The 14,650-nt window shown below is 42.6% G+C and overlaps 1 protein-coding gene across 1 annotated transcript in view; it reads right to left on the reverse strand.

Moving 5' to 3' along the window:
- LOC134392769 (7-dehydrocholesterol reductase-like) overlaps positions 1-6,319 on the reverse strand; it is a 39,746-nt gene extending 33,427 nt beyond the window's left edge. Inside the window, exon 1 of the mRNA XM_063117372.1 lies at positions 6,221-6,319. The gene's annotated coding sequence lies outside the window, so the exon portion shown is untranslated. The remainder of the gene's footprint in view (positions 1-6,220) is intronic.
- Positions 6,320-14,650: the final 8,331 nt, after the last annotated feature.

The raw sequence follows: 14,650 nt of genomic DNA on the forward strand, positions 1-14,650 counted from the left end.
GATAGGTAATTTCCGTTTAATTGCTTATTTTTTTTATTGGGTGCCTAGTTTTCTTGATTTTTTAAAGTTGTTGTTACCTGCCCCTCAGTCGTTGAGAAGGGGTGAGTTACAAACGAGAACTAAATATTGACTCCTGCCAACCTGAAATATACCATTTTCTACAACATGACAAGTAAGTCTAAAGTCTATATATTTAAGGACTTTGGCTTGAAAAATAAAGAAAGGGAACTTAATGATTTCCATGGGTTATCAAAAGATAAAGAAGTTAAGTAGTATACTTTACTTGGAAGGGAAAAAAAACACTCCAGTGTGACTTTGAAATAAAATAGGTATATAATTTTCTTCTTACAGTTTTGTTTGAGGAACAAAAGTATTTCAATTTTTAGGTTTTTGTCCCAAGTTACCTTTTTCTGCAAAGAAGCAAATATATTTCCAATTGCATCCTCTTCTTTCTTCCCTTCTTTTGACCAAAGAAGAGATAAGAGATAAAGTCTGTTTAAAGCAAGTCTAGGCACAATGAACCTAATGGTAGACTGTCCAGAAAAGAATTTGCTTGTGGCTGCTAATTTTAAACATTTTTTTTAAAAAAAGATAGCAAATAATCCCACAGTTTTGCCATATAAGGCTATGCTCAAGTTTTGGGAAATAAGAGAAATGCTGGTGTTGTCACACTGGGAATATCTGTGGGAGAAAGAGACAGCAAGTACTAACCTGCCCCCTGAAGAACAGACAAGAGGGTAGAATACTGTGGTTTCTCCTCCACCACACACTACTGCTTTTGCACATGTAGAAGAGAAGGAAAGTTTTCCACACTAGTTCCCTATAGCGCTTCTTCCAAACAGAGGGGGGAGGGGGGAGCAAGAGGAGGAGCCCTATAGGCCCAGAGAACTTAAGCACCCGTTTTTGTCCCATTTCAGGTTTCAGTAGTGAATAGGAAAGGAATAGGGGTCAATCTTGACTCTTCTCTCACTATTCCTCACCCCCCACCACCGATCTGCAGAGCACTTCTAAATATGTAAGGTGTTACACATTCATTATCTTATTCATTCTTGCACCTTGTGTAGTTGCTCAGAATGTTCCCCATTTTGCATGATGATGATCAAGTGAGACTGAACAACTAACTTGAGTAAAGATGCGCTCAAAATTCTTAAGCCAATGGCGATTTGAAGATTGGGCCCAAACCAGGCACCTGGTATTTAGGATACTTCTAGTGAACATGGGGGTTCCTAAGAGGAGGGTCATCAAGAATGGAGCTAGGATAGAACAGCTTTGGTGGGTAGAGCTGAAGGAAGGTGTGGTGCCAATGGCTCCACCCATTTTTAAAGGCACCACCAGTCCCTGGTGTAATGGATCTACTCTACCATTAAAGTATGCTCCCTTCTTCCATTGGGTCTTTCCTTTCCTAACAGTGGCTTGAGTCTCAGACATCTGACAGTTGTGGATGTGAAGGTGTGACAGTGTAAAGCAACCTTGCAAATAATCCCTCAAAAGTTAGTAATATATAAATAGCTAGCCTGTGTTTTTGCACAGTGACCTTGGGAGGAAGGAACTGCCTCCATGGTAACCCAGCTACTAGCCTCTTCTTAGACTTCTACCAAGTGGGCTAGCATCATTTAGTTTCTGTTCTATTTTCTCTGTGAAGAACACAGAAACCAGGCTGGAAGCAGTCAACATGGTTTTTTTGGGGTGAGTTGAACATAGCATGATGGGACTAATCTCCTGTGGCGTAACACATGTTTTGTTCCAGTCATCTCTGGTTAAACTGGTTTTGAAGTGCCATTGTTAAAAGAGTCAGAAATCTTTGTTGATGTACCTCAATAAGAGCGCTTCGGCTATTGGGTGGTATAGAAATGCAATAAATAAATAAATACATCTACCAGAAGATCCAAATCTACAATCTAATCTGCCCAGCCCTGCTTTAGTTAAATGTGAACCTTAAGATAGGATGTTCTCAGGTTTATTATTTTGTCCCACACAGAAACTATTTACTTGTATGATGTCCATACCAGACCAAGTGAAAGAAAAAAAGATGTACAAACTGCACAGCTCGGGCAAGAGCCTCTTTCTCATATACATTACAGCTAATACTCATAAACTTGCCATTAACGCATCTGTAATAGCAATTATTCTGGTCATTTACAGTTTAGCAGCAAGGATAAGAAAAGGATCTCAAGATCAAATCCATTGAGTTGGTAGGAGAGATGATAGTTAAGGCTACAGTCCTAGGCACACTTTACCTGGAAGTAATTCCATGGAACTCAGTAGGGCTTATTTCCAAGTAAACATACAAAGGATTGAGCTGTAGAGCTATTATGTGTCTAGTCTGGGGACCTGGAGTTTGAGTTTCCAGGCTGTGTGCCCTTGCAATATGTTGAATCACAGATGCCCTTGTAGTTTCCTGTGTCCCCCACACTGACTCCACAACAGAAGCACTGCTTAGCAACTTTAGTTTTCACATCCTCCCGAATGCAAAATTGTGTGTTCCCAATTGCCTTTCCATGCGGCTACTGCTGGTGCTTCAGTTTTGTGATTGTTGTACACAATCACAATGGCAAGCATTTTCCTGGAAATGGCAGGTACCTTCCACTCCTCTCTAGATCTTTCCTATAATTGCATAGACAGCAAACTCATATTGCCCCAGGCTCTTCTGGCCATCAATCACTCATCTGCTGCACTGACAAGCAAAGTAATTATAGATGACACATCTACCATGTGTAGAAGCAGTGAAAGGCATCTTGTGACCAAGATGTTTTGATCTACAACTCCTATCAGTCCTAGCCAGCATAACATCTGGACAGCCACAAGTTGTGAGAGTGCCCAATAACAGGTAATCCAATTCTCCTGCACCAGATTTAATATTTTTCTTATATTTTAAAAGTTATTTCATAAAATAATGAAGATAATAATAAACACAGAAACAATTACATAAAATCAAAATGTGTGTAATATTAACCATCTAGTTATATAAATGATATTAATATAAATAGGGTGGAATCCTATCCATATTTAGACAGAAAAGAAGCCCTACAACTTGTAGGACTTTCTTCTGCCTAACATGCATAGGATTGTGCCCTTAAGCTTATCATTTAGTTTCCTTATATGACTTTTAACACCGCTTTCCCACCTTCTGATATAGACATTTCCAGTTCCAATATTGAATAATTTTAATTCAATATTCTAGTGAAACTTTGCTTTGTTACATATTCTTCCCATATTATTCTATGCCCTACATTTCCTTTCCATTATCCTGTTGATGGGATTTGTAGTTTATTTCCATTTTTGTTGCTAGTATTCAGACAGAACATACTGACCTATTTATATTTAGATGGTACCATTCTGACCAATGTACATAGAACTGTGGGATCCACGGGTAATATAAATGCAATAATTCCTTCTATTACTTTTATTGATGTAGATACCAGCAAAAATCCAATATTTTTTTACCAGTATAAACTGAGATGGCCACCTTCCTCTACCCCTGCCCCCACACTTCCGCTGCCCTGAGAAACACCTATGTATGCACTGAGTAGAGCTGCACCTGCTGAATGTTTCACTGTTATTGCTAAACTGACCGGAACCACAGCAGAAAAAAGCTAGCAACTTAATACAACTTTATTTATTCAAGGCACATATAACATGAGTTATACAAATATAAAGTACGTTCTTTCCTTTACTGGCCTGGTTATACCAGTTCAAAAGGTGAATGTAGCCCAACCCCGAGCATAAAGAAGAAAAATGCTGCTGTATGAGCCAATGTATTTGTATAAACAAAGCAAGTACTAACATATGCTGTGTTTGGAGAAATCTTATTTTGTCCATAAGTGAATAACTTCCATCTCAGAAGAATGCAATACATATGTGTATCAAGGAATGCACTGCAAAGCCATAGGCTGCTGTTTTTCTCATAGAAGGATGCACAAATATTGCCTGCTGATCTGCCACCTAGCTTGGAAAAGAAGACAAACTGGCTAACATATAAAGTTCTCAATATGGAATAGCTGCACAATGCTTTCTGATTACTAGTTCTAGGAGCCCTCATCTGGAAGCAGCCCATGATGAAGGGCAGCTTTGATAACTCTCCCTCCACCTTCTGCTCTCTGAATAGTAGATGAAGTACGTAAGTGGGTGTTGTTCGCATGCACCACCTTTGTCTGTGGGAACATCTTCTCAAATTGGAGTTGATAAATGGGTGGAGCCAATATTGCTGGCGTTCCAGACTTTATTCAGTTCAAAATAAGGCACAAATTTAAAAATAGTTACAAACCAGAGAGACACAGAGAAAAGTTATACCAAACAAAACTCATCTCAAGGAAAGCCTGCCAGTTAATGAAAGGGGGTGGGAGAAGAGAGAAAATTCTATGTAACTAGTTTACTTTTAAATAAATGTATCTTCAGTGAATAACTATTGCTTTATGTAATGAATTCTCTTTTGTTTCATGTTAATCCCAGACTTCCTCCAGGAAGCTCAGGTTACATAAACACAGCCCTCCCACCCCCATCCTAATACAGAAGTCGGTTAGGCTGAGAGTGAAACTGCTCCAGGATCTTCGTGAACTTCATGGCTGAGTGAGCACTTGGACCTGGGTCTTCCTGGTCTGACTTGATCCAATACCCTCTCCACCACACCTATTCTCAAGTTTGCTTAACTCAGGAAAACTTCTACAATAAGCAGGATATGACACTATGAATACCGTTTGAAAACTGCATATGGAGTGTGTCCTGGGCCCCAACAGTTGTCAGTACTGTTCTAAAGCATTTTGTTCTAACTTTAATGGTTTGGGCTGCTTATGCATATGGATGATTGTTCCTGCTTCAACTCCCACATGAAACCTCTTGCTAAACACAGTTTCTGCCATGGCGCTCCCAACCAGGATTACAGGTTAAACAGAATATGTGAGGTCTGTTCAGGGCCGTTTTAACAGCATTATAGCACAAACACACACACCCCGGGCAAAGCAGTGCACTGGGCCCCGCCTACACAACCACTCACAGGAATAAAAATGTAAATTATCGATAAAATAAACTGACGGAGATGGCACAGGCGCACAGTACGTTTCATTTCTGCAAATGTTAAAATTAGTGTTAAATTCTGGTCTGTGCATACATTAGCATGGGGCCCCTATGCTCATGGCCCCCCCGGGCAACTGCCCAGTGTGCCCATGCGTTAAGATGGCACTGGGTCTGTGCTATATGTAAAGACGTTAAGAACGTGTTCACTCTACACCAGACAATTGCACAACATAATTATTAACGTTTTCCTAAGCTGCAGTCAGCCAGATGCTGAACTCTTTGAACCCTGTTCAAAAGGACAGCATAGATTTGACTCCAATCGGTTGTATCAACTGGCTATTTTCGTTTTAGGGTGGGCAAACACATATATGGTGCATGCGTGTGTGTTCAGAAGACCAGACACGTATGTCTAACTATGTAACTCTCAAAAGGCGTTGTCATTAGAACACAAGGCAAAGAAAATGGAACGAAAGGCAAGGCAGCCTTGCACCCAAACTATTAATCCTAATGGGAATCCAAAATGGTCACCTTATATAAGCCGGCCTTGAAACGGGAAGGGGAAGGAAAGAAAGACAGACGGGGGCGGGGAATTATCGGCAACGTTTTCTTTCTCGGCTGCATTTTGTAAGCAACCTGTTGTCCGCTGGCTGCCAATTTCACAAGTACTCCTTGCCATCTCCAGAGAATTACTAAACAACTGTGCCTTGTTAAGAGCATTAAGAGCATAAGAAGAGTCATGCTGGATCAGACCGAAGGTCCATCTAGTCCAAAACTCTGTTCACACAGTGGCCAACCATGTTCCCCAGCAACTGGTGCACACAGGCTTACTGCCTCAAATACTAGAGATAGCACTATGTGCTAGTAGCCATTGATAGTCTTTGCCTCCAGGAATTTATCCAACCCCCTTTTAAAACCATCCAAATGGGTGGCCATCACTACATCTTGTAGTAGGGAGTTCCATAATTGAACTATGCGCTGTGTGAAGAAGTACTTCCTTTTATTTGTCCTGGATCTCCCACCAATCAGCTTCATGGGATGTCCCCAGGGCATTCTCCATACCACGCATAATTTGAACACCTCTTCGAAGTACTTTCCCAACTGTTCATAGCCAACACAGCTACCTTTGGCTGATATCTCGATTCACTCGCACAGAGATGCCCATCTTATTCTACTTAGAATTCTGCTTTGAATCCCCTCCCCACCCCCTTACCTGCTCTGATCTCTTTCAGCTGCACCCGAAGAATGAACTCCTTTGTTAGAGCGTGAGGCGTGAGAGTGAGGGAGAAAAGAAACACTAGCTGCTAATATAACGTGCCCTACTCGCGTCTATGGCACACTCCCCCTAATTGCATGGTGCAATCGCTGCCCAATCACTTGCCGGAACTCCTCAGCATCACTCCGAGTCACACCGCTGGATTGGTGCAGCTACCTCAAACCATCAGCTGAGCTGAGCTGATTCACGTAACCATAGCAACCGCCGGCCAATGACTATTTTGAAGAGGAGAAACTCCACATTGACAAAGCGAGCGAGAATTGCGCGTTCTCCGAACTTGTTCGAGAGCCAAACTCTGTAATAAATATACATAAAATATTACATATAAATATATTTATTCTAGTGTAATTGCGCGTGACCTTGATTCGGATCGGGACCCCCGCGCTCTGCGAGGATTAAACATACCCCCTGGGGGTAAAAAAAAGGAAAAAAAAAGTCTTAATTGAACCCAATCCGGATTTTAAAACCCGCCTATCTGCCCCACCCCCACCCCCCGCTAGGGTCCCGATCCAGTTTGGCTCCCCTCTGCCTACTGTAGAGTAAAAATGAAGCGGGGGTGGGGACAGACAGCTACTAGAAGGTAAATGACCTGTCTCAGGTCTCCAGAGATAAAACTTGCAGGCCAAAGTTCTACACCAGGGTAGGCAACCTGGTGCCCTCCAGATGTTTAGAACAGCAGCTCCAAAAAACGACAACACCCAAGCAGTATAGCAGTGGTTGGGGATTATGGGTGTTGTACTCCAAAACTCTTTCTGGCATCTCAGACCACCCGCCCCACAGATGAATTACCCATTCAGGGAAATATCCATAGCCATTAAAGAACATTAAAGTTGTTTTTGTCAAATGCTTGTTTCCCATCCAGAGTCTTTTTAGGTAAAACCATTTGCAGTAATTATTCAGCAAACAACATAGCATTTGAAAAACACTTTATGACTCTATGGAAACAAAGCCCAGCAAAATGTATCCCCTGAATAGGGTTGTGGCCCTTTCCCACTAACACTGGCTCTCTATTTACAAATGCTTTACAGCAAACAAATTCAATCTTTTGTTGCCCTTCAGCTATGAGACTGCATAAAACTAGCAGTGGCAACAGCTGCACTACATATAAATGTCTATATGGTTCAGAGGGGTGTTAACATTCTCTCCAATGAATGTACCCCTCAGGGACCCACTGTGAGCTTTTTGTATCACAAACTCACTTGTCTCCCCAGGGAACCTGACACTCTTGTTAGCACAACTCCAGTCAAGGTATCTGATGCCTGCTCCGCCCTGCCTGATTTTATGTAATCAATTTCAGCTGATGACATAGTCAAGGTACTTATAGCAATGGAGGCACTGTGTTATAGTGGTTCCAGTCCTACCTGCAGGGTTGGTTTCAGACAGTAACTTTGGGTGACCATTCCTGGACTTCTAGGCTATTGAATCATGGAGTTCTGCAGGGTACTGACTTGTCTCTAATATGTTAAACATCTATATGAAGCTGCTGGGAGTGTTCATTAGGGGATCCAGAGCCCAGTGCCCTTAGTATGCTGATGACACACAGCTCTATCTCCTTGTGACATCTGAACCAAGTGCGGCTGTGCAAGTCCTGGATCAGTATCTAGGCCAGATCTACACCAAGCAGGATACAACCCTAGGGAAGGAACGACTTCACAACTGGTCCAGACACAGAGATCTTTATTAACTATGTGCATAGGAGAAAGCCCTCACCCCATACAAACCAATGGTGAAAAACTCTCTGCCCATCATCCACATCAGCATACATTTATACTCATCAAAGTTGCTCTGATGAAGTCATACTTTTCCCTCCTCCCTCCTGTGACTGATCACAAGTCCCATACATGTTCCATAAACAGAAAACCATTCTTACATAAACAATGCCATATTTTGGCAGCCTATGACCGGTACAAAATGTTTCATTCTGTTCTTTGATAATTACCTCAAGGAGAAATAGGAATTCCAGAGTATGCTCTGACCTTTCAGAAAAGCCTAGTCAGAGGGCTTTCGGTGGTAAATAGATGACACGATGCGCCTCTAAGGCCTTAGCTAGACCTAAGGTTTATCCTGGGATTGTCCCGGGGTCATCCCTGCTCATGTAAATGACACACAGGCTATCCTGGGAGCAGGCAGGGACGACCCTGGGACGATCCTGGGATAAACCTTAGGTCTAGCTAAGGTCTTAGTTTATGTTGCTCAGCCTGGTTCCTAAACACAAGCAGACGTGTCTCTTGAACACGTAACACATAACCCTGGCAGATAAGGAGCCAAGAGTTCAAGACAGCCTTGGGGCTTTCTGTATCTTGTTGTTTTTAAAGGCACAAAGGTGGGGCTAGAGGGAAAGTGTCAGGAGTGTGTTTCAGCAATTGATTCACCTCAAATTGAGGGGCTTCTACATGGGCATTTTCAGATTTCCTTATCAAATGGTTTGAAAACGGTATATGTAATGTATCCTGGGCCTGAACAGTTGTCAAAACCATTATAAACTGGAATAAGCAGTAGTGTAGATCCTGCCCTGGATTCAGTAATGGGCTGGATGAGGGCCAATAAAAGTTTAAGTATGGATTCAAATGGTCTTAAATTTCTCAGGGCACATTCTTCAATATCCTCTCTCCTAATAAACCTACCCACTTGATGCCAAGCTAGCTAACCATGTTATTCCAGCTTCCTTCAGGTGAGTCCTCCAAAATTCCTTGGGAAGGGGCTGAGCATTCAGGTAAAATTCTTTCAAACTGTGGAGTTCCTTTTGTTTAAAGGCCATTATATCCATTGGACAATCTTTGTTATGGAAGGCTGGATGACAATATAAGGGAATCATAGGGGATAACCCTGGTAGTAATTTTTCTTTCCTCCCTTTTCATAATTGCAAAATTGCTCTCAAAGTTAATATTAAGTTAATTTTTATATATAAAAATGAATACACTGTCTCTGATGGTAACAACATTCTCTCAACCTGTACCCACTGATTATTATCATCAGTCGATAACCAAGAGAGGAGGTGTTGTAACTGATATGATTCATAATATAATATTAAATTAGGAATACCCCATCCTCCTACTTCACATTGCCTGTATCTAAAAAAGAAACAAGAAACACGACAGCATGCAGCAGATCCACTAATCCCCAACAGCTGGACAAGCATCTGTTGGGGATGCTTTAGGGTGGATTCCTGCATTGAGCAGGGGGTTGGACTCGATGGCCTTGTAGGCCCCTCCCAACTCCTGCTATTCTATGATTCTATGATTCTATAATCCTGCTTTAGATTACTGGATAGCAATTTGCTCACCCCCCCTCCCCGAATCTGACTCTAAATTACGTTTCTGCCCCTGTGCACTAGCTGGAAGGTATCATCTCCCAAAACTCTGAATGGATATAATATTCGAAGGCTAGACATAGATTTCTAGCTATCAGAGAACATTAAGGGTGCAATCCTATGCATGTTTAGACAGAGAAAAGTCGTACAACCATGCTGGCTGGGGAATGCTGGGAGTTGTAGGATTTTTTTATTTATTTCTGTCTAAACATGCATATGATGGTGCCCTCAGTTGTAAACCATACAACTAACATTTCTCTCCCCCATCTCCACTCTCCCATTTGTGTGTGTGTGTGTGTGTGTGAGAGAGAGAGAGAGAGAGAGAGAGAGAGAGAAGTGGGATACATATATCAGGCTTCTACAACTTGGTGTCCTCCAGTTGTTTTGGACTACAACTCCTGACCATTTGTCTAAAAGTCCCAAAACTGGGAGGGAACCAGGTTGGGGAGGGCTGGTGTATATGAATTTAGAAGATATTTTGTGAAGGACAAATGGCCCAGTGGCAAAGCACATAGAATGCCTTAAGTTCCCCTGGCATTTCCAATGAAAAGATATCAGGAAAGCCCTCTGAACAGATGGAGACTGGCTTATGATAATTCTTGCCTACGGTTAATAACTCCATATTCTAGTTTATAGTACAGATTACAGCTAAATTGTACTATGATCTTCATATTTGTGATATGAGCTGAGGATGATAAGCAATAACTTCCAACAACTTTCTAAAAGGCTTTAGTAGATGTCACTTGCTTAATCTTTATTGGTAAAATGTGCCAAGGATACAGATATTTCCAATAATTCATTTTTCAAACAGTATCCATGTGTTTCTAAATTGTCTGAATGTGGATAACTGTAGGCTACCCTGGTGTTCTCTTTTAGTATTTTTTTTGAAGGGCTGCCACAGGACTGTCCTTTACTTTGAAGGCATCCTCTGTTTGAACCGCTGTCCAATCCAAGTCTCGTCTCAAGACAAAGTAGCATCTGAAGGAAGAGCTGGCCTTGAAGTTGTCCATCAACAATGCCTGGAGAGCAGATTTAGCAGGCAGGCAACTGCTCACGCACTGCATTTCTATTTATTCAAATTTTATTAAGGCAACGCAGCATGGGTTTTAGCCAGATACAAGAGTCATGATATAAAAACATTACATTACAGCATTGTATTAAACATCAAATATTGAACTTTTACGTATAAAATTAACTGTTGTGATGAAGAGGGAATTTCACCAGGTTCTCCATACATACAAATGACACCTGCTGAAATTCCCTTTTCTATGCAACTGTTAAACATACAGGAGCGCTGTCCTCCTTTCCATACAGCTAGGGTAACCATATAAAAGGAGGACAGGGTTCCCGTATCTTTAACAGTTGTATAGAAAAAGGAATTTCAGCAAGTGTCATCTGTATGCATGCAGAACCTGGTAAAATTCCATCTTCATCCCAACAGTGAAAGGTGCAGAAGCTATACTAGAGTAACAACATTTAAAAGAGGGCAGGGCTCCGGCAGCTTTAACTGTTGTGATGAAGAGGGAATTTTACCAGGTTCTGCATGCATACAGATGACACCTGCTGAAATTCCCTTTTGTATGCAACTGTTAAAGATACAGGAGCCCTGTCCTCCTTTTCATATGGTCACCCTACAGGAGCGAGACATGCTAAATCCAGCAGCGGCTTGTGACTCCGAAGTCAGTGGGGTGGTGAATCTGCTCTGGGTTTCAGCCAGAACTCTAAAGGAGCTTTTCAAAGTGCTGCACCTATTTTGGCGATGGGGTTCAACACATTGGAGAGCTCCTTTGGAGTTCTGGCTGGTTATAACTGAAACTTGGCACGGATTCATAGCCCCACTGACATCGGAGTCACCAGCCCCCCCGGTGACCCTATGAAAAGGAGGACAGGGCTCCTGTATCTTTAACAGTTGCATAGAAAAGGGAATTTCAGCAGGTGTCATTTGTATATATGGGGAACCTGGGGAAATTCCCTCTTCATCACAACTGTTAAAGCTGCAGGAGCCCTGCCCTCTGGATTTTAGGAAAGCTGATTTTAATAAACTCAGAACTATGATAAGTAAGGTCCCATGGCAAATGAGCCTAATGAGAAAAGGAGTGCAGGATGGGTGGGAGTATTTAAAAAATGAAATTTTAAAGGCACAGTTACAAACAATTCCAACAAGGAGAAAAGATAGAAGACAACAGAGGAAACCAATGTGGCTCCACAAAAAGCTTAGAGATGACCTGAAAACAAAAAAGGATACATATAGGAAGTGGAAGGAAGGCCAGGCTACAAAAGAAGAGTACAGACAAGTGGCGCAGAAGTGCTGAAATGGCGTCAGGAAGGCGAATGAATGAAATGAGCTGAGATTAGTGAGAGATGCTAAAAGCAATAAAAAGGCTTTCTTCAGATATGTGAGTAGTAAAAGACAGAGGAATGAAATGGTGGTTGAACTGCTTAATGAGGATGGCAAATTGAAAACAGATGACAAAGAAAAGGCTGAAGTGCTCAATTCCTACTTTGCCTCAGTCTTCTCCCAAAAGCAGGTCTATGACCGCCCTGGAAAAAGTGAAGCAGAAGTTGAGGGGGCAGGATTGCAGTTTGAGATTGATAAACAAATGGTCAAAGAACACCTAATTTCCTTGAATGAGTTCAAATCTCCAGGGCCCAATGAACTGCATCCTAGAGTAATGAAGGAGCTAGAGGAAGAACTCTCAGAACCTTTGTCTATTATCTTTGCAAAATCATGGAAGACGGGTGAGGTGTCGGACGACTGGAGGAGGGCTAACGTTGTCCCTATCTTCAAAAAGGGCAAAAAGGAAGAACCTGGGAACTACAGACCAGTCAGTCTGACATCCATCCCTGGAAAAATTCTGAAGCAGATTATAAAGAAGTCAATCTGTAAACACTCGCCAGCCCCAGTAGAAGGCGCCGCCGCCCTCCGGGCCATCCTCCTCCTCTGCCGCCTTTGTTGGCCGGGGAGGCACAGAAGGGGCAGGAAGCCACGCCGGCAGCTGCTGCTGCTGGCAGGCGAAGCGGCACTCAGCTCCCTTGCAGCCGGCGCTTGGCTGCATATGGTCACCCTAGCCATATTCAAAGGAGGACAGGGCTCCTGTGTCTTTAACAGTTGCATAGAAAAGGACATTTCAGCAGGTGTCATTTGTATGCATGCAGCACCTGGTGAAATTCTATCCTCATCGCAACAGTGAAAGCTGCAGGAGCTATACTAGAGTAACCACATTTAAAAGAGGGAAGGGCTCCTGCAGCTTTAACTGTTGTGATGAAGAGGAAATTTCACCAGGTGCTGCATGGTTCTTTTTCTTTGCTGGGGTACATGACAGCACCTCCGTACTTTTCTCCTGTAGAAAGGGGAATAATTGACAACTGCTAAGCACCTAAAGTAATTACTGGGGGTGGGAGGTGGGGACAGGTTTTTATTAGATACACCAAATCCAATAACGGCAGTTGTAAATATCTCTTTGTTATCAGTGGAAGGTGCCTAACTGCATTTCAACAAGTAGGAGGCTGGCAGAGTTGCCACTTTAAAAAAAGAACCCATCAAAACTGCTGGCGCACTTGTAGGCCAGCTAGTGTTAAAAGTTTAGTCAGCAACAGAGAAGAGTCTTGTGGCACTGTAAAGATGAACGAATATGGACTAGAGCCCACTTTGTTAGAGTGATAAATACTCATAAACAAATAAAATATTAGTCTCAATTCACAGATGGAGGGAAGGGAAGCATTTCATGGCCTTTGTATACAAGTTTTTCCCCCTTGCAAAGTTTCGACATTTTTATGCAAATCTCAAAAGTATACAAGCTGAGGGAAACAACAACAAAGAGCCTTGGAGCAACTCAAAGACTAGCAAGTTTGTTATGGCGTAAAGCTTTTGTAGACTATAACCTGACAGCCATCATCAGACAGCTAACACGGGTAGGGCCCTGGGGGAGTTATTACCTGTAAGGGCATAAAAATGAAAGTATGGAGATAGTGAAAAGAGGGTTGTGGCAGGGCAAAATCTGAACCAAAGCAAACCCCCTGAACCTATTTGAAATGTTGCCCTGAGTATGGAATCATATGGTACAACAGAGCAAGGACATGCCTCTGAGCATATGCAAAGTGCTTTCCCCTCACTACCGAAAGACCACGGCCCACCCTTATGCACAAGACAGAGGGCAGGGCATTCAGCTCAAAACATGAATTCCAAGACGACTAGGAGCTTGACAGTTATCTAGAAATCAGTGAGAGAGGAGTTACCTCTCCAGAAGAAGACAGACACCCATTAGAAAGAGAGAAAATATATATTTCCAGCTTGGTGGAAAAAGGGGGACATTACCTGCTGGGCGCTGCCCCCAGCGCAGTCCCCTGCGTCCATGACCCTGAAGGTGCCCGTAATCTCCACAAGGGCCTGAGCGCCACCATCTTGGCTTGTGGCACCGAGGTAGCCAACAGACTTCAAAACTACGCATGCGCGCATTGACTTCAATGCTTCAGACCCGCCATTATTTATTTATTTATTTATTTATTTATTTTATTACATTTATATACCGCCCCACAGCCGAAGCTCTCTGGGCGGTTCACAACAATTAAAAATAGTAGACATTAAAAGTATACAAAAAATTTAAAAAACATAAAAAACAGTATAAAAACAGACAATATCCATTTAAAAACAACAATCCTGGGGGGGGGGGTTCCATTAAAAACAAACTTAACGTTGTTAAATGCTGTTAAAATGCTGCTAAAATGCCTGGGAGAAGAGAAAGGTCTTGACCTGGCGCCGAAAAGATAACAACGTTGGCGCCAGGCGAGCCTCATCGGGAAGATCATTCCACAGTCGGGGGGGGGGGGGGCGGGCAACCTCTCCCTTGTTGCCATCCTCCGAGCTTCCCTCGGAGTAGGCACTCGGAGGAGGACCTTAGATGTTGAGCGCAGTGTAGGGGTAGGTTCATGTTATTAGTATGGGCTACGGAAAGTGAGGGCAAAGAAAAAGCCGAGCTCACTTCGGAGGTTACTACTGAGCATGCTCCATGGCACGGGAGGGTAGTTTGCGGTCTGCTGTGTCGGAAGTGACGTTATTC

Source organism: Elgaria multicarinata, chromosome 2 (genome assembly GCF_023053635.1).
Source record: "Elgaria multicarinata webbii isolate HBS135686 ecotype San Diego chromosome 2, rElgMul1.1.pri, whole genome shotgun sequence".
Classification (NCBI taxonomy): Eukaryota; Metazoa; Chordata; class Lepidosauria; order Squamata; family Anguidae; genus Elgaria; species Elgaria multicarinata.